The following is a 19,887-nucleotide window of genomic DNA, read 5'->3' on the forward strand; positions in this document are numbered from 1 at the left end:
TACAGGACACTGATATACTTAGTCCATGCATGGCTCAGTGTACACTGATACACAATACAGGACACTGATATACTTAGTCCATACAAGGCTCAGTGTACACTGATACATAATACAGGACACTAATATACTTAGTCCATGCATGGCTCAGTGTACACTGATACACAATACAGGACACTGATATACTTAGTCCACACAAGGCTCAGTGTACACTGATACACAATACAGGACACTAATATACTTTGTCCATACAAGGCTCAGTGTATGGTGATACACAATACAGGACACTGATATACTTAGTCCACACAAGGCTCAGTGTACACTGATACACAATACAGGACACTAATATACTTAGTCCATGCAAGGCTCAGTGTACACTGATGCACAATACAGGACACCGATATACTTAGTCCATGCATGGCTCAGTGTACACTGATACACAATACAGGACACTAATATACTTAGTCCATACAAGGCTCAGTGTATGCTGATACACAATACAGGACACTGATATACTTAGTCCACACAAGGCTCAGTGTACACTGATACACAATACAGGACACTGATATACTTAGTCCATGCAAGGCTCAGTGTACACTGATGCACAATACAGGACACTGATATACATAGTCCATACAAGGCTCAGTGTATGCTGATACACAATACAGGACACTGATATACTTAGTCCACACAAGGCTCAGTGTACACTGATACACAATACAGGACACTGATATACTTAGTTCATGCATGGCTCAGTGTACACTGATACACAATACAGGACACTGATATGCTTAGTCCATGCATGGCTCAGCGTACACTGATACACAATACAGGACACTGATATACTTAGTCCATGCATGGCTCAGTGTACGCTGATACACAATACAGGACACTGATATACTTAGTCCATGCATTGCTCAGCGTACACTGATACACAATACAGGACACTGATATACTTAGTCCATGCATGGCTCAGTGTACACTGAAACACGATACATCGGCCTCTTCGGCTTTCCAAACTAATATTATCAAGCAGCATTTTTTTAAAGCAAGTAAACTCTGAACCTGATTCAACTTCGTGGTGCTTTTGCCAATGACGTCTGGCAAACTCAGCTGCAGTGGTTTAACAAGCCTGACTGCTGATGAGACACAAACGGACGAAACTGGTCACGAGTTTGCTTGCTTGCTTCAATAAATGCTGCTGGACATCATTGATCTGCAAAGCCAAGAGGCTTTACGCGTCATTTTACCCATAATGCTCCACGCATCAGCACGTGTACGATACGCGTACGAGTTCACAAACTCGTGTTCCCTTGGCACAGCGTGGCCAATGAGGAACCGCGTAGCTTCTGGGGCTTCTGAACTCGGCAAGTCAATAAGGAAGGAATATTTTTTCTTCACTTTTTTTATTTGTGGGCAGCTAGGAAGCTCGAAAGCCTCGTGGTTTGGGTGCTCGCCACAGGGCCAGCTGCGCGGGGTTGACGGTTTGATACCTGCAGTGGCTCCTCAGTGTAGCTTCTGCATTAAGGATAGATGGTGTAAATAGCAACATATACGTAAAGTGGATGTTTAAAAAATAAATCCCCCAGGCAACATTTGCAGGTACTGCTGTGTCGGTAACGCTGCTGTGTAGCTCTCCGATGCGCCCGCGGGTTGCACCGAGTGGTGTTCGGCACGGTTTCTGCGTTTCGTTCCAAATGCTGCGAGCTTCCAAGCAGCATGTGGAGTGAAAGTAACACACACCATGCCAAACTATTTCAACAATTTTTATATTACCAGGTAAGGCCCCACTGAGCTATATAGTTATTTTTCAGAAGCGACCTGGCCACAAATGGTAGCTCAACGAAGCGGCTTATCACGTGGAAATTTATAGCAGCAGCCAAATTCTCTAAACCCGTGACGTTGATTCTAAATGTGGAAGGAAAAACCGGAGGACCGGAGAAAAATCCACGCGACCACGGGGAGAGAGAGACACCGCCAATTCCAAATATACAGCAGGCGTCAGGGTCGGGATCGAACCCATAACCTCCTGTATCCCAAGCGAGGGAGTTAACATCTTACCACCGCTGTACAACCCAAAAACACATCCAAGGGCAACATTTCAAAGTGTAGGTCGTGCTGCTGAGTAAATACAAAACACGAATATTTCCGCGTTTAAAGCCAGCCTGCTGAGCTGCGAGTGGGTCAGGAGGTGGCAGTATAAGCACATGGGATTGTAACCCATCAGTGCAAACCGTTGTGAGTGTCGTTCCGGAGTTTCTGCGGGATTTATCTGGACTCCCAGGTTTCCTCCCAAAATAATAATCGAAAAAGGAATTGGCCCATCGACATAACCGTGGCCCTCGTAAAAAAATGGTGATGGTACTTAATGGGGTTGTCTTGGATAACATTATCACAGTCTAAATAAAGACAACTTGTGAAAACATTCTTAGAATACAACTAAATTGTGAAACGTGAATTTCACCTTTCAAACGTTTTTGACTACGTAAGAGATAATGGACGTCAGTGTTCTGTCTGACTAAATAGCATTTGATGTAGGCCTCGGTATGACAGTAACAGTTTACATTTAGACCGTGCCACCGCATCACGACGGGATTCCCCATGGCACACGCGCGGCGACTCGCAGCATTCGGCACCACATCGGTGAGAGTGAAGGGGATGATCTCAGGTGAGAAGTGAAGCTCAACGTAAGCTTACTCTGCAGGACTGTGAGCAAATCACCCAGAATGCACCTACGTGCGTGTGCGTGTGCGCTGAACTTATTTCGCACCGTGCTTAGCCAAGCGTGCTAATCGAAGGTGCGCGGGAAGGACAATAAACTAAACGCACGCAACAAAAAATGCACCTCAATCTCGGCCGATCTCGGCAGCTAAGCAGATTTGAGCCTGGATAGTGGGTATATGGGGGACGACCGTACACAAAGCAGGTGGTATAGGCTGCTCTAGGCTTACGTTCTCGCCAGGTGGCAGTAGAGAGAAATCCATTGTTGTACTGCGCCACAATGGGTGATGCTCATTGCCTGAGCCAATAAGTTGAAATTCCACATTTAGTCAATCCTCATGAGCTACAACTGAGACTCCCCTACCAGCAAAATAGCCAAGCTGAAATTATGACCCTGTTGTTAAATGTTAAAGAAGCCAGTGAGGAGGCTGCACTTTGCCTCGATCTCCAAAAGACGAAGGTGATGGCGACAGAACTGAACTCATTCAATCTGGAAAATGAACCAATCGCAGTTGTGAAGGACTTTGTTTTCCTGGGTTCCTTGATTGCTGAAGATAAGGAGTGTAACGACGAGATCAAATGGTGGCTAGTTCACGGCAGAACAAGCAACGTCACAGCTCAATAAATATATGGAGAGACAGGGACATTACCATAAACACCAAGAAGAGGCTTGTCAAAGCTCTGGTATTCCCTGTTGCCCTGAATGGATGTGAGTTGTGGACGCTGAGAGATTGAGCGCGGGCGAAAGAGGATCGGCACATTTGAGATGTAGTGCTGGAGAAGAATGCTTCGTATGCCATGGACAGCCAAAATCTCAAACACTTCCGTCCTGAGAGAGATCGGTCCCACTCTTCCACTCGATACCTTATTTGTGAATCATAAATTGACAAACTTTTGACACGTTATGAGGACCTCTGGACTAGAGGAATCGGCCTTGCTTGAGAATGGAGACGGTAGCAGGGGCAGAGGTCAACCTCGGAGGAGGTGGATGGACGACATCAAGAACACCGCTGGCCTTGCACTAACCCAGCTACGAGAGGCAGTGAGAGACAGGCGGTGTGGGTGACGGAGTCTGGCCATGGATGTCACCAGAGGTCGTACTCGACCTGACGGGACAAGGTGACTCCCCATGAGTTTGCCCTCGATGGGAAATTACAGTGGCTGTCCTACGGATGGATTATTCCTACACCCGCATTAAAATCTCAATCAATGTGCACGAATGCCTGTGATCTGCTCATAAATTCGTATCATCTGAACTGCAAAAAACATATTGAAAATGTGAATAATGAAGATGGGGACTATGTATAGAAACAAATCCTGTTTCTCATCTTGTGTACGGAAACATTGCAGAACGACTACCTCCAACGTCTATCCTGACATTCTGCCTGCTGTGGTATCTTACAAACGAACTATTCCCTTGATCACCAGCGATGTTCCCTCCGAGAGTGGTCACCACCCTCTTTCAAATCGGGAGGGAGACTCTGTGGGCCAAGTTACTCTTGAATGCGTACGCACATAATCGAGTCCCTCACCTATCCAGTGTTTATTCGGAACCCAAAAAACATTGAAATATTGGTACGCCCCATCACGCTTAAGTGCGTTATGCCCAGGAAAGAAATAAAAATGGTTACTAATGGTTTAAAACAGTGTGCCTCAGCAGCAGACCATGCTTTGCCACCTGATGATGGACACTTGTGTTGCGCCAGAAACGTCGTGATTTATTTTATTTTCGACTTACGTCACTTTACCGGAAGAACACAAAGAGTATGGATTCCTGCAGTCACGAAAGCTTCAAATCAAGATTAATAATGGTTCTTACTCATTCTGTGTTCATGCCCCAATTCCATTGCTTCGAAAATGTTCTTGGTTTCTCCTCTTCCATTTAATTCACAAAATGATGCAAAGCTATCGATTCTGTGTGATGAGTTCACTCGCAATTGCATTTGCCGCAGGTCCTTGCTGGTTACATACTCGTGCAAAAATAATAATCATCACGTGAATTCCATTTTAATGATTCTTTTAAAACTTAATTAAACTATGAATACTTTCCAACTTTGGTTATCTCCCTCGCCTGGTATGCAGGAGGTTGTGGGTTTGATCACGGACCCTGACGATGCCTATTGTACGTTTGGAGTTTACGGTGTGTCTCTCTCCCTCTCTCACAGGGGTCATGTGAATTTTTTTCTCCGAGTCCTCCGGCTTTGCCCTTCACATTTAGAATCAACATCATGCGTTTAGATGATTTGGCTGCTCCTATAAAACCCCACGTGTGGACGATGTGACACGGGCCACTTTGATGAGCTGTCACGTGTGGCCAGGTCACCTCTGAAAAAGAGCTAAGAGCTCAGTGGGCTTTGGCTGGCAAAACGGAAAAAAGTTACAGAAAATGTATTTAATTTAATATCGATTTGTGCGTGAGCTTTATGTTCTATTACTTTTTAGAATGCAGTTTTTTTTTGCTGCGATTTCTATTTGCTTCATTTCTGTACTTTTACGTAATTGCTTTTTGTAATGTTTGTAATGTTATTTTTTCGTAATGTTTGTGCCCCAGGCGAATGCGACTCTAATCTTGGTCTCTTGACTTCTCAGCTGGTAAAATAAAATAAACTTGCGACTTTTAAACTTCATTGGCACGTTTGCATTGGCTGTACTCAACGAGACAGCACTGATCAAGCGACATGACACAACATTTCCTGCTTAGCGGTTGATTTGTAAACAGGTTTATCAGAAACTGATGATAAATATGGGAGAATATTCGAGCGGTAATGAAATGTTGAATCAATTTTGTGACGCTTTTTGCCGATGAATACGCGGCTCTGCTAGACTCACTTGTTCAAAATTGGGGGCTGAGGTAACTTTACCGTTGAAACCCCGATTTAGACAACTCTCTAGCGACCTCCCTCCTCCACTTGGGAGCCACCAGGCCTGACGTTGCGTGCGCACGAGCCATGGCCGAGAAGGTGTAATGGAAGAGCTTATCGGCGCACGTTATCAACCCCGTGAGACAAAAAAATGCACGCCGTCCGTCCTCCTACAACGCGGGAGGTGTTGCGTTCCTGAAGAGCACCGTGTTATAGATAACTCGCGTTATAATGAATAATATATAATGCAGAGCACAGCACAGTCCGCGATAACACGTGAGATGCATAACGCAGGCTGAGCAAAGACCGAGGCGCGTGGGTAGCACCTAGAAGCATCCAGCAGCATCCCAATGACTTGTGAGACGCTACGCCGAGGCAGCCGTACAACCACTGATTCCTACTCGCGCCGCGATGTAGTTCCGTTCGCTCGATCGCGTTATATCCAATTCGCGGTATGAAAAAAAAACAAGCGGCGTAAAAGGAGAACAGGCTGTAGGTATTTTCGTTTTAATTACTTGCAAAACAAACTGCTTCTCATGTACTCCCCTTAAGCGATCATGGAACGTGGCAGTGTAACGCAAACACATGGACACACACACAAGACTGCTAACCGCAAATTGCACGGATGGGCAGGTAATCCAGCAGAGGGTGCACTTTAGCTCAGATTGCTTTTTTAAAGCACATTATTTATTGTCAACGGATTCTTGACTGCAATGGTTTCGTGCATATCCTAAAGTAAATACAACAGACTATCCATTATCCGCGTACGGTTTATCCGATTTGTGGATTAACCGTGCACCTGAGATTTTGCCATCCATTAATAACTCATGGATTTCCCTTAAGCCCAAATTAATAATCTCAAAATAGGTATACTACATTGTTAGCCTGGGAAATTATCATTACAAGTCACGTGCTGAAAACAAACAAATATGTACTGCAGTTCATCCGAAATCCACGTGATCGCCACTACAGTACAGTAGTTGCATAGCTTTACAACAGTGGGTGGAGTTTGATGGATGTTGATTGGCATGGCCCTGCGGTCCACTTAGTGGGCAGACTCTTCTGCGCGTGAGAAGGAAAGTTATGACTGAGCACGTGCAGCGATCAGTTGATCGATATTCGTGGTTTCTGGCACAGAGATCCATGGAAAATTTATATTTTTGGATTATCTGCGATTTTGAATTGTCCGCGGCCATCCTCCCAGTCATTAGCCCAGATAATCCTGTAAAAAACAACCTATAATCCTGTAAAAACAACCTATAATCCTGTGAAAAACAACCTATAATCCTGTAAAAAAACAGCCTATAATCCTGTAAAATACAACCTATAATCCTGTAAAAAAACAACCTATAATCCTGTAAAAAACAACCTATAATCCTGTAAAAAACAACCTATAATCCTGTAAAAACAACCTATAATCCTGTAAAAAAACAACCTATAATCCTGCAAAAACAACCTATAATCCTGTAAAAAACAACCTATAATCCTGTAAAAAAAACAGCCTATAATCCTGTAAAAAACAACCTATAATCCTGTAAACAACACCCTATAATCCTGTAAAAAACAACCTATAATCCTGTAAAAAAACAACCTATAATCCTGTAAAAAACAACCTATAATCCTGTAAAAAAACAACCTATAATCCTATAAAAAGAACAACCTATGAACCTGTAAAAAAAACAACCTATAATCCTGTAAAAAACAACCTATACTGTAAAAACAACCTATAATCCTGTAAAAAAACAACCTATAATCCTGTAAAAAACAACCTATAATCTTGTAAAAAAACAACCTATAATCCTATAAAAAGAACAACCTATGAACCTGTAAAAAAAACAACCTATAATCCTGTAAAAAACAAACTATAATCCTGTAAAAAACAACCTATAATCCTGTAAAAACAACCTACAATCCTGTAAAAACAACCTATAATCCTGTAAAAAACAACCTATACTGTAAAAAAACAACCTATAATCCTGTAAAAAACAACCTATAATCCTGTAAAAAACAACCTATAATACTGTAAAAAACAACCTATAATCCTGTAAAAAACAACCTATAATCAAGTAAAAAACAACCTATAATCCTGTAAAAAATAACCTATAATCCTGTAAAAAACAACCTATAATCCTGTAAAAAACAACCTATAATCCTGTAAAAAACAACCTATAATCCTGTAAAAAACAACCTATACTGTAAAAACAACCTATAATCCTGTAAAAAAACAATCTATAATCCTTTAAAAAACAACCTATAATCCTGTAAAAACAAACCAATAATCCTGTAAAAAACAACCTATACTGTAAAAACAACCTATAATCCTGTAAAAAACAATCTATAATCCTGTAAAAAACAACCTATAATCCCGCAAAAAAACCTATACTGTAAAAAAACAACCTATAATCCTGTAAAAAACAACCTATAATCCTGTAAAATACAACCTATAATCCTGTAAAAAAACAACCTACAATCCTGTAAAAAACAACCTATAATCCTGTAAAAAACAACCTATAATACTGTAAAAAACAACCTATAATACTGTAAAAAAGAACCAATAATCCTGTTAAAAACAACCTATAATCCTGTAAAAAACAACGTATAATCATGTAAAAAAACCTATAATCCTGTAAAAAACAACCTATAATCCCGTAAAAAAAGAACCTATAATCGCATAAAAACAACCAATACTGTAAAAAACAACCTATAATCCTGTAAAAAAACAACCTATAATCCTGTAAAAAACAACCTATATTCCTGTAAAAACAACCTATAATCCTTTAAAAAACAACCTATAATCCCGTAAAAACAACCTATAATCCCGTAAAAACAACCTATACTGTAAAAAACAACCTATAATCCTATAAAAAAACAACCTATAATCCTGTAAAAAACAACCTATAATCCTGTAAAAAACAACCTATAATCCTGTAAAAACAACCTATAATCCTGTAAAATACAACCTATAATCCTGTAAAAAACAACCTATAATCCTGTAAAAAACAACCTATAATCCTGTAAAAAACAACCTATACTGTAAAAAAACAACCTAAAATCCTGTAAAAAACAACCTATAATCCTGTAAAAAACAACCTATACTGTAAAAAACAACCTATAATCCTGTAAAAACAACCTATGATCGTTTAAAAAACAACCTATAATCCTGTAAAAAACAACCTATAATCCTGTAAAAAACAACCTATAATCCTGTAAAAAAAAACTATAATCCTGTAAAAAACAACCTATAATCCTGTAAAAAACAACCTATAATCCTGTAAAAAACAACCTATAATCCTGTAAAAAACAACCTATACTGTAAAAAACAACCTATAATCCTATAAAAAAAACAACCTATAATCCTGTAAAAAAACAACCTATAATCCGGTAAAAAACAACCTATACCGTAAACAACAACCTATACTGCAAAAAAACCCCTATAATCCTGTAAAAAACAACCTAAATTCCTGTAAAAACAACCTATAATCCTGTAAAAAACAACCTATAATCCTGTAAAAAACAACCTATAATCCTGTAAAAAACAACCTATAATCCTGTAAAAAACAACCTATAATCCTGTAAAAAACAACCTATACTGTAAAAAACAACCTATACTGTAAAAACAACCTATAATCCTGTAAAAAAACAATCTATAATCCTTTAAAAAACAACCTATAATCCTGTAAAAACAAACCTATAATCCTGTAAAAAACAACCTATACTGTAAAAACAACCTATAATCCTGTAAAAAACAATCTATAATCCTGTAAAAAACAACCTATAATCCCGCAAAAAAACCTATACTGTAAAAAAACAACCTATAATCCTGTAAAAAACAACCTATAATCCTGTAAAATACAACCTATAATCCTGTAAAAAAACAACCTACAATCCTGTAAAAAACAACCTATAATCCTGTAAAAAACAACCTATAATACTGTAAAAAACAACCTATAATACTGTAAAAAAGAACCAATAATCCTGTAAAAAACAACCTATAATCCAGTAAAAAAACAACCTATACTGTAAAAAACAACCTATAATCCTTTAAAAAACAACCTATAATCACGTAAAAACAACCTATAATCCCGTAAAAAACAACCTATACTGTAAAAAACAACCTATAATCCTGTAAAAAAACCAACCTAAAATCCTGTAAAAAAACAACCTATAATCCTGTAAAAAACAACCTATAATCCTGTAAAAAACAACCTATAATCCTTTAAAAAACAACCTATAATCCCGTAAAAACAACCTATAATCCCGTAAAAAACAACCTATACTGTAAAAAACAACCTATAATCCTGTAAAAAACAACCTATACTGTAAAAAAACAACCTATATCTTGTAAAAAAACAACCTATGATCGTGTAAAAAACAACCTATGATCCTGTAAAAAACAACCTATAATCCTGTAAAAACCAACCTAAAATCCTGTAAAAAACAACCTATAATCCTGTAAAAAATAACCTATAATCCTGTAAAAAACAACCTATAATCCTGTAAAAAACAACCTATAATCCTGTAAAAAACAACCTATAATCAAGTAAAAAACAACCTATAATCCTGTAAAAAATAACCTATAATCCTGTAAAAAACAACCTATAATCCTGTAAAAAACAACCTATAATCCTGTAAAAAACAACCTATAATCCTGTAAAATACAACCTATAATCCTGTAAAAAACAACCTAGAATACTGTAAAAAACAACCTATAATCCTGTAAAAAACAACCTATAATCCTGTAAAAAACAATCTATAATCCTGTAAAAAACAACCTATAATCCTGTAAAAAACAAACTATAATCCTATAAAAAAACAACCTATAATCCTGTAAAAAACAATCTATGATCCTGTAAAAAACAACCTATAATCCTGTAAAAAACAACCTATAATCCTGTAAAATACAACCTATAATCCTGTAAAAAACAACCTATAATCCTGTAAAAAAACAACCTATAATCCTGTAAAAAACAACGTATAATCATGTAAAAAACAACCTATAATCCTGTAAAAAAACTACCTATAATACTGTAAAAAACAACCTATAATCCTGTAAAAAAACAAACTATAATTCTGTAAAAAAAACAACCTATAATCCTGTAAAATACAACCTATAATCCTGTAAAAAAACTACCTATAATCCCGTAAAAAACAACCTATACTGTAAAAAACAACCTATAATCCTGTAAAAAACAACCAAAAATCCTGTAAAAAACAACCTATACTGTAAAAAACAACCTATAATCCTGTAAAAAACAACCTATGATCGTGTAAAAAACAACCTATAATCCTGTAAAAAACAACCTATAATCCTATAAAAAACAACCTATAATCCTGTAAAAAAACCTATAATCCTGTAAAAAACAACCTATAATCCTGTAAAAAACAACCTATAATCCTGTAAAAAACAACCTATAATCCTGTAAAAAACAACCTATACTGTAAAAAACACCTATAATCCTATAAGAAACAACCTATAATCCCGTAAAAAAAACCCTATAATCCGGTAAAAAACAACCTATACTGTAAAAAACAACCTATACTGTAAAAAAAAGTATAATCCTGTAAAAAACAACCTAAATTCCTGTAAAAAAACAACCTAAATTCCTGTAAAAAACAACCTATAATCCTGTAAAAAACAACCTATAATCCTGTGAAAAACAACCTATAATCCTGTAAAAAACAACCTATAATCCTGTAAAAAACAACCTATAATCCTGTAAAAACAACCTATACTGTAAAAAACAACCTATAATCCTATATAAAGCAACCTATAATCCTGTAAAAAAACCTATAATCCGGTAAAAAACAACCTATACTGTAAAAAAACCCTATAATCCTGTAAAAAACAACCTAAATTCCTGTAAAAAACAACCAATAATCCTGTAAAAAACAACCTATAATCCTGTGAAAAACAACCTATAATCCTGTAAAAAACAACCTATAATCCTGTAAAAACAACCTATAATCCTGTAAAAAACAACCTATACTGTAAAAAACAATATATACTGTAAAAACAACCTATAATCCTGTAAAAAACAATCTATAATCCTGTAAAAAACAACCTATAATCCTGTAAAAACAAACCTATAATCCTGTAAAAAACAACCTATACTGTAAAAACAACCTATAATCCTGTAAAAACAATCTATAATCCTGTAAAAAACAACTTATAATCCCGCAAAAAACCTATACTGTAAAAAACAACCTATAATCCTGTAAAAAACAACCTATAATCCTGTAAAATACAACCTATAATCCTGTAAAAAACAACCTACAATCCTGTAAAAAACAACCTATAATCCTGTAAAAAACAACCTATAATACTGTAAAAAACAACCTATAATACTGTAAAAAAGAACCAATAATCCTGTAAAAAAACAACCTATAATCCTGTAAAAAACAACGTATAATCATGTAAAAAAACAACCTATAATCCTGTAAAAAACAACCTATAATCCCGTAAAAAAGAACCTATAATCGCGTAAAAAACAACCTATACTGTAAAAAACTACCTATAATCCTTTAAAAAACAACCTATAATCCCGTAAAAACAACCTATAATCCCGTAAAAAACAACCTATACTGTAAAAAACAACCTATAATCCTGTAAAAAAACCCTAAAATCCTGTAAAAAACAACCCATACCGTAAAAAAACAACCTATAATCCTGTAAAAAACAACCTATAATCCTGTAAAAAACAACCTATACTGTAAAAAAACCAACCTATAATCTTGTAAAAAACAACCTATGATCGTGTAAAAAACAACCTATAATCCTGTAAAAAACAACCTATAATCCTGTAAAAACCAACCTAAAATCCTGTAAAAAACAACCTATAATCCTGTAAAAAACAACCTATAATCCTGTAAAAAACAACCTATAATCCTGTAAAAAAACAACCTATAATCCTGTAAAAAAACAACCTATAATCCTGTAAAAAACAACCTATAATCCTGTAAAAAACAACCTATAATCCTGTAAAAAACAACCTATAATCCTGTAAAAAACAACCTATAATCCTGTAAAATACAACCTATAATCCTGTAAAAAAACAACCTATAATACTGTAAAAAACAACCTATAATCCTGTAAAAAACAACCTATAATCCTGTAAAAAACAACCTATAATCCTGTAAAAAACAACCTATAATCCTGTAAAAAACAACCTATAATCCTATAAAAAAAACAACCTATAATCCTGTAAAAAAACAACCTATAATCCGGTAAAAAACAACCTATACCGTAAACAACAACCTATACTGTAAAAAAACCCCTATAATCCTGTAAAAAACAACCTATAATCCTGTAAAAAACAACCTATAATCCTGTAAAAAACAACCTATAATCCTGTAAAAAACAACCTATAATCCTGTAAAAAACAACCTATAATCCTGTAAAAAACAACCTATACTGTAAAAAACAACCTATACTGTAAAAAACAACCTATAATCCTGTAAAAAACAATCTATAATCCTTTAAAAAACAACCTATAATCCTGTAAAAACAAACCTATAATCCTGTAAAAAACAACCTATACTGTAAAAACAACCTATAATCCTGTAAAAAACAATCTATAATCCTGTAAAAAACAACCTATAATCCCGCAAAAAAACCTATACTGTAAAAAAACAACCTATAATCCTGTAAAAAACTACCTATAATCCTGTAAAATACAACCTATAATCCTGTAAAAAAACAACCTACAATCCTGTAAAAAACAACCTATAATCCTGTAAAAAACAACCTATAATACTGTAAAAAACAACCTATAATACTGTAAAAAAGAACCAATAATCCTGTAAAAAACAACCTATAATCCAGTAAAAAACAACCTATACTGTAAAAAACAACCTATAATCCTTTAAAAAACAACCTATAATCACGTAAAAACAACCTATAATCCCGTAAAAAACAACCTATACTGTAAAAAACAACCTATAATCCTGTAAAAAAACCAACCTAAAATCCTGTAAAAAACAACCTATAATCCTGTAAAAAACAACCTATAATCCTGTAAAAAACAACCTATAATCCTTTAAAAAACAACCTATAATCCCGTAAAAACAACCTATAATCCCGTAAAAAACAACCTATACTGTAAAAAACAACCTATAATCCTGTAAAAAACAACCTATACTGTAAAAAAACAACCTATAATCTTGTAAAAAAACAACCTATGATCGTGTAAAAAACAACCTATGATCCTGTAAAAAACAACCTATAATCCTGTAAAAACCAACCTAAAATCCTGTAAAAAACAACCTATAATCCTGTAAAAAATAACCTATAATCCTGTAAAAAACAACCTATAATCCTGTAAAAAACAACCTATAATCCTGTAAAAAACAACCTTTAATCAAGTAAAAAACAACCTATAATCCTGTAAAAAATAACCTATAATCCTGTAAAAAACAACCTATAATCCTGTAAAAAACAACCTATAATCCTGTAAAAAACAACCTATAATCCTGTAAAATACAACCTATAATCCTGTAAAAAACAACCTAGAATACTGTAAAAAACAACCTATAATCCTGTAAAAAAACAACCTATAATCCTGTAAAAAACAATCTATAATCCTGTAAAAAACAACCTATAATCCTGTAAAAAACAAACTATAATCCTATAAAAAACAACCTATAATCCTGTAAAAAACAATCTATGATCCTGTAAAAAACAACCTATAATCCTGTAAAAAACAACCTATAATCCTGTAAAATACAACCTATAATCCTGTAAAAAACAACCTATAATCCTGTAAAAAAACAACCTATAATCCTGTAAAAAACAACGTATAATCATGTAAAAAACAACCTATAATCCTGTAAAAAAAACTACCTATAATACTGTAAAAAACAACCTATAATCCTGTAAAAAAACAAACTATAATTCTGTAAAAAAAACAACCTATAATCCTGTAAAATACAACCTATAATCCTGTAAAAAAACAACCTATAATCCCGTAAAAAACAACCTATACTGTAAAAAACAACCTATAATCCTGTAAAAAACAACCTAAAATCCTGTAAAAAACAACCTATACTGTAAAAAACAACCTATAATCCTGTAAAAAACAACCTATGATCGTGTAAAAAACAACCTATAATCCTGTAAAAAACAACCTATAATCCTATAAAAAACAACCTATAATCCTGTAAAAAAACCTATAATCCTGTAAAAAACAACCTATAATCCTGTAAAAAACAACCTATAATCCTGTAAAAAACAACCTATAATCCTGTAAAAAACAACCTATACTGTAAAAAACACCTATAATCCTATAAGAAACAACCTATAATCCCGTAAAAAAAACCCTATAATCCGGTAAAAAACAACCTATACTGTAAAAAAACAACCTATACTGTAAAAAAAAGTATAATCCTGTAAAAAACAACCTAAATTCCTGTAAAAAACAACCTAAATTCCTGTAAAAAACAACCTATAATCCTGTAAAAAACAACCTATAATCCTGTGAAAAACAACCTATAATCCTGTAAAAAACAACCTATAATCCTGTAAAAAACAACCTATAATCCTGTAAAAACAACCTATACTGTAAAAAACAACCTATAATCCTATATAAAGCAACCTATAATCCTGTAAAAAAACCTATAATCCGGTAAAAAACAACCTATACTGTAAAAAAACCCTATAATCCTGTAAAAAACAACCTAAATTCCTGTAAAAAACAACCAATAATCCTGTAAAAAAGAACCTATAATCCTGTGAAAAACAACCTATAATCCTGTAAAAAACAACCTATAATCCTGTAAAAACAACCTATAATCCTGTAAAAAACAACCTATACTGTAAAAAACAATATATACTGTAAAAACAACCTAGAATCCTGTAAAAAACAATCTATAATCCTGTAAAAAACAACCTATAATCCTGTAAAAACAAACCTATAATCCTGTAAAAAAACAACCTATACTGTAAAAACAACCTATAATCCTGTAAAAACAATCTATAATCCTGTAAAAAATAACTTATAATCCCGCAAAAAACCTATACTGTAAAAAACAACCTATAATCCTGTAAAAAACAACCTATAATCCTGTAAAATACAACCTATAATCCTGTAAAAAACAACCTATAATACTGTAAAAAAGAACCAATAATCCTGTAAAAAAACAACCTATAATCCTGTAAAAAACAACGTATAATCATGTAAAAAAACAACCTATAATCCTGTAAAAAACAACCTATAATCCGGTAAAAAAAGAACCTATAATCGCGTAAAAAACAACCTATACTGTAAAAAACTACCTATAATCCTTTAAAAAACAACCTATAATCCCGTAAAAACAACCTATAATCCCGTAAAAAACAACCTATACTGTAAAAAACAACCTATAATCCTGTAAAAAAATCCTAAAATCCTGTAAAAAACAACCCATACCGTAAAAAAACAACCTATAATCCTGTAAAAAACAACCTATAATCCTGTAAAAAACAACCTATACTGTAAAAAAAACAACCTATAATCTTGTAAAAAACAACCTATGATCGTGTAAAAAACAACCTATAATCCTGTAAAAAACAACCTATAATCCTGTAAAAACCAACCTAAAATCCTGTAAAAAACAACCTATAATCCTGTAAAAAACAACCTATAATCCTGTAAAAAACAACCTATAATCCTGTAAAAAAACAACCTATAATCCTGTAAAAAAACAACCTATAATCCTGTAAAAAACAACCTATAATCCTGTAAAAAACAACCTATAATCCTGTAAAAAACAACCTATAATCCTGTAAAAAACAACCTATAATCCTGTAAAATACAACCTATAATCCTGTAAAAAAACAACCTATAATACTGTAAAAAACAACCTATAATCCTGTAAAAACAACCTATAATCCTGTAAAAAACAACCTATAATCCTGTAAAAAACAAACTATAATCCTATAAAAAAACAACCTATAATCCTGTAAAAAACAACCTATAATCCTGTAAAAAACAACCTATAATCCTGTAAAAAACAACCTATAATCCTGTAAAATACAACCTATAATCCTGTAAAAAACAACCTATAATCCTGTAAAAAACAACCTATAATCCTGTAAAAAACAACGTATAATCATGTAAAAAACAACCTATAATCCTGTAAAAAAACAACCTATAATACTGTAAAAAACAACCTATAATCCTGTAAAAAAACAAACTATAATCCTGTAAAAAAACAACCTATAATCCCGTAAAAAACAACCTATACTGTAAAAAAGAACCTATAATCCTGTAAAAAACAACCTATAATCCTGTAAAAAACAACCTATAATCCTGTAAAAAACAACCTATAATCCTGTAAAAAACAACCTATACTGTAAAAACAACCTATAATCCTGTAAAAAACAACCTATGATCGTGTAAAAAAACAACCTATAATCCTGTAAAAAACAACCTATACTGTAAAAAACAATATATACTGTAAAAACAACCTATAATCCTGTAAAAAACAATCTATAATCCTGTAAAAAACAACCTATAATCCTGTAAAAACAAACCTATAATCCTGTAAAAAACAACCTATACTGTAAAAACAACCTATAATCCTGTAAAAACAATCTATAATCCTGTAAAAAACAACTTATAATCCCGCAAAAAACCTATACTGTAAAAAACAACCTATAATCCTGTAAAAAACAACCTATAATACTGTAAAAACAACCTATAATACTGTAAAAAAGAACCAATAATCCTGTAAAAAAACAACCTATAATCCTGTAAAAAAACAACGTATAATCATGTAAAAAAACAACCTATAATCCTGTAAAAAACAACCTATAATCCCGTAAAAAAAGAACCTATAATCGCGTAAAAAACAACCTATACTGTAAAAAACTACCTATAATCCTTTAAAAAACAACCTATAATCCCGTAAAAACAACCTATAATCCCGTAAAAAAACAACCTATACTGTAAAAAACAACCTATAATCCTGTAAAAAACCCTAAAAATCCTGTAAAAAACAACCCATACTGTAAAAAACAACCTATAATCCTGTAAAAAACAACCTATAATCCTGTAAAAAACAACCTATACTGTAAAAAAAACAACCTATAATCTTGTAAAAAACAACCTATGATCGTGTAAAAAACAACCTATAATCCTGTAAAAAACAACCTATGATCCTGTAAAAACCAACCTAAAATCCTGTAAAAAACAACCTATAATCCTGTAAAAAACAACCTATAATCCTGTAAAAAACAACCTATAATCCTGTAAAAAAACAACCTATAATCCTGTAAAAAAACAACCTATAATCCTGTAAAAAACAACCTATAATCCTGTAAAAAACCTATAATCCTGTAAAAAACAACCTATAATCCTGTAAAAAACAACCTATAATCCTGTAAAATACAACCTATAATCCTGTAAAAAAACAACCTATAATACTGTAAAAAACAACCTATAATCCTGTAAAAAACAACCTATAATCCTGTTAAAAACAACCTATAATCCTGTAAAAAACAACCTATAATCCTGTAAAAAACAAACTATAATCCTATAAAAAAACAACCTATAATCCTGTAAAAAACAAACTATAATCCTATAAAAAAACAACCTATAATCCTGTAAAAAACAACCTATAATCCTGTAAAAAACAACCTATAATCCTGTAAAAAACAACCTATAATCCTGTAAAATACAACCTATAATCCTGTAAAAAACAACCTATAATCCTGTAAAAACAACCTATAATCCTGTAAAAAACAACGTATAATCATGTAAAAAACAACCTATAATCCTGTAAAAAAACAACCTATAATACTGTAAAAAACAACCTATAATCCTGTAAAAAAACAAACTATAATCCTGTAAAAAAACAACCTATAATCCTGTAAAATACAACCTATAATCCTGTAAAAAAAGAACCTATAATCCTGTAAAAAACAACCTATACTGTAAAAAAGAACCTATAATCCTGTAAAAAACAACCTATAATCCTGTAAAAAACAACCTATAATCCTGTAAAAAACAACCTATACTGTAAAAACAACCTATAATCCTGTAAAAAACAACCTATGATCGTGTAAAAAAACAACCTATAATCCTGTAAAAAACAACCTATAATCCTGTAAAAAACAACCTATAATCCTGTAAAAAAACCTATAATCCTGTAAAAAACAACCTATAATCCTGTAAAAAACAACCTATAATCCTGTAAAAAACAACCTATAATCCTGTAAAAAACAACCTATACTGTAAAAAACAACCTATAATCCTATAAAAAACAACCTATAATCCTGTAAAAAAACCTATAATCCGGTAAAAAACAACCTATACAGTAAAAAAACCCCTATAATCCTGTAAAAAACAACCTAAATTCCACTAAAAAAACAACCTATAATCCTGTAAAAAACAACCTATAATCCTGTGAAAAACAACCTATAATCCTGTAAAAAACAACCTATAATCCTGTAAAAAACAACCTATAATCCTGTAAAAAACAACCTATACTGTAAAAAACAACCTATAATCCTATAAAAAACAACCTATAATCCTGCAAGAAAACCTATAATCCGGTAAAAAACAACCTATACTGTAAAAAACCCTATAATCCTGTAAAAAACAACCTAAATTCCTGTAAAAAACAACCTATATTCCTGTAAAAAACAACCTATAATCCTGTGAAAAACAACCTATAATCCTGTAAAAAACAACCTATAATCCTGTAAAAAACAACCTATAATCCTGTAAAAAACAACCTATACTGTAAAAAACAATCTATACTGTAAAAACAACCTATAATCCTGTAAAAAACAATCTATAATCCTGTAAAAAACAACCTATAATCCTGTAAAAACAAACCTATAATCCTGTAAAAAACAACCTATACTGTAAAAACAACCTATAATCCTGTAAAAACAATCTATAATCCTGTAAAAAACAACTTATAATCCCGCAAAAAACCTATACTGTAAAAAACAACCTATAATCCTGTAAAAAACAACCTATAATCCTGTAAAATACAACCTATAATCCTGTAAAACACAACCTACAATCCTGTAAAAAACAACCTATAATCCTGTAAAAAACAACCTATAATACTGTAAAAAACAACCTATAATACTGTAAAAAAGAACCAATAATCCTGTAAAAAAACAACCTATAATCCTGTAAAATACAACCTATAATCCTGTAAAAAAACAACCTATAATCCTGTAAAAAACAACCTATACTGTAAAAAAGAACCTATAATCCTGTAAAAAACAACCTATAATCCTGTAAAAAACAACCTATAATCCTGTAAAAAACAACCTATAATCCTGTAAAAAACAACCTATACTGTAAAAAACAAC

The 19,887-nt window shown here is 33.2% G+C and overlaps 1 protein-coding gene and 2 long non-coding RNA genes across 40 annotated transcripts in view; 1 reads left to right on the top strand and 2 right to left on the bottom strand.

Moving 5' to 3' along the window:
- Window positions 1-19,887, bottom strand: part of LOC116947028 (putative oxidoreductase YteT) — a 338,553-nt gene that overhangs the window by 154,514 nt on the left and 164,152 nt on the right. The window lies entirely within an intron of this gene.
- Window positions 1-19,887, top strand: part of LOC116947030 (uncharacterized) — a 118,963-nt gene that overhangs the window by 47,125 nt on the left and 51,951 nt on the right. The window lies entirely within an intron of this gene.
- The window catches only part of LOC142929304 (uncharacterized), a 42,822-nt gene continuing 23,476 nt past the window's right edge, over window positions 542-19,887 (bottom strand). For 23 of the 35 annotated variants that reach the window (XR_012945550.1, XR_012945548.1, XR_012945552.1 and 20 more), the window contains one exon: window positions 11,575-19,436. This is a non-coding gene — a long non-coding RNA (uncharacterized LOC142929304). Of the gene's footprint in view, window positions 8,241-8,679; window positions 19,606-19,887 lie in introns of those variants that run through there. The other 12 variants (XR_012945578.1, XR_012945579.1, XR_012945577.1 and 9 more) reach the window with 12 other exon arrangements.

Source organism: Petromyzon marinus, chromosome 28 (assembly GCF_048934315.1).
Source record: "Petromyzon marinus isolate PM22_M1 ecotype Great Lakes invasive population chromosome 28, UKy_Petmar_22M1.pri1.0, whole genome shotgun sequence".
In the NCBI taxonomy this organism is placed as follows: domain Eukaryota; kingdom Metazoa; phylum Chordata; class Hyperoartia; order Petromyzontiformes; family Petromyzontidae; genus Petromyzon; species Petromyzon marinus.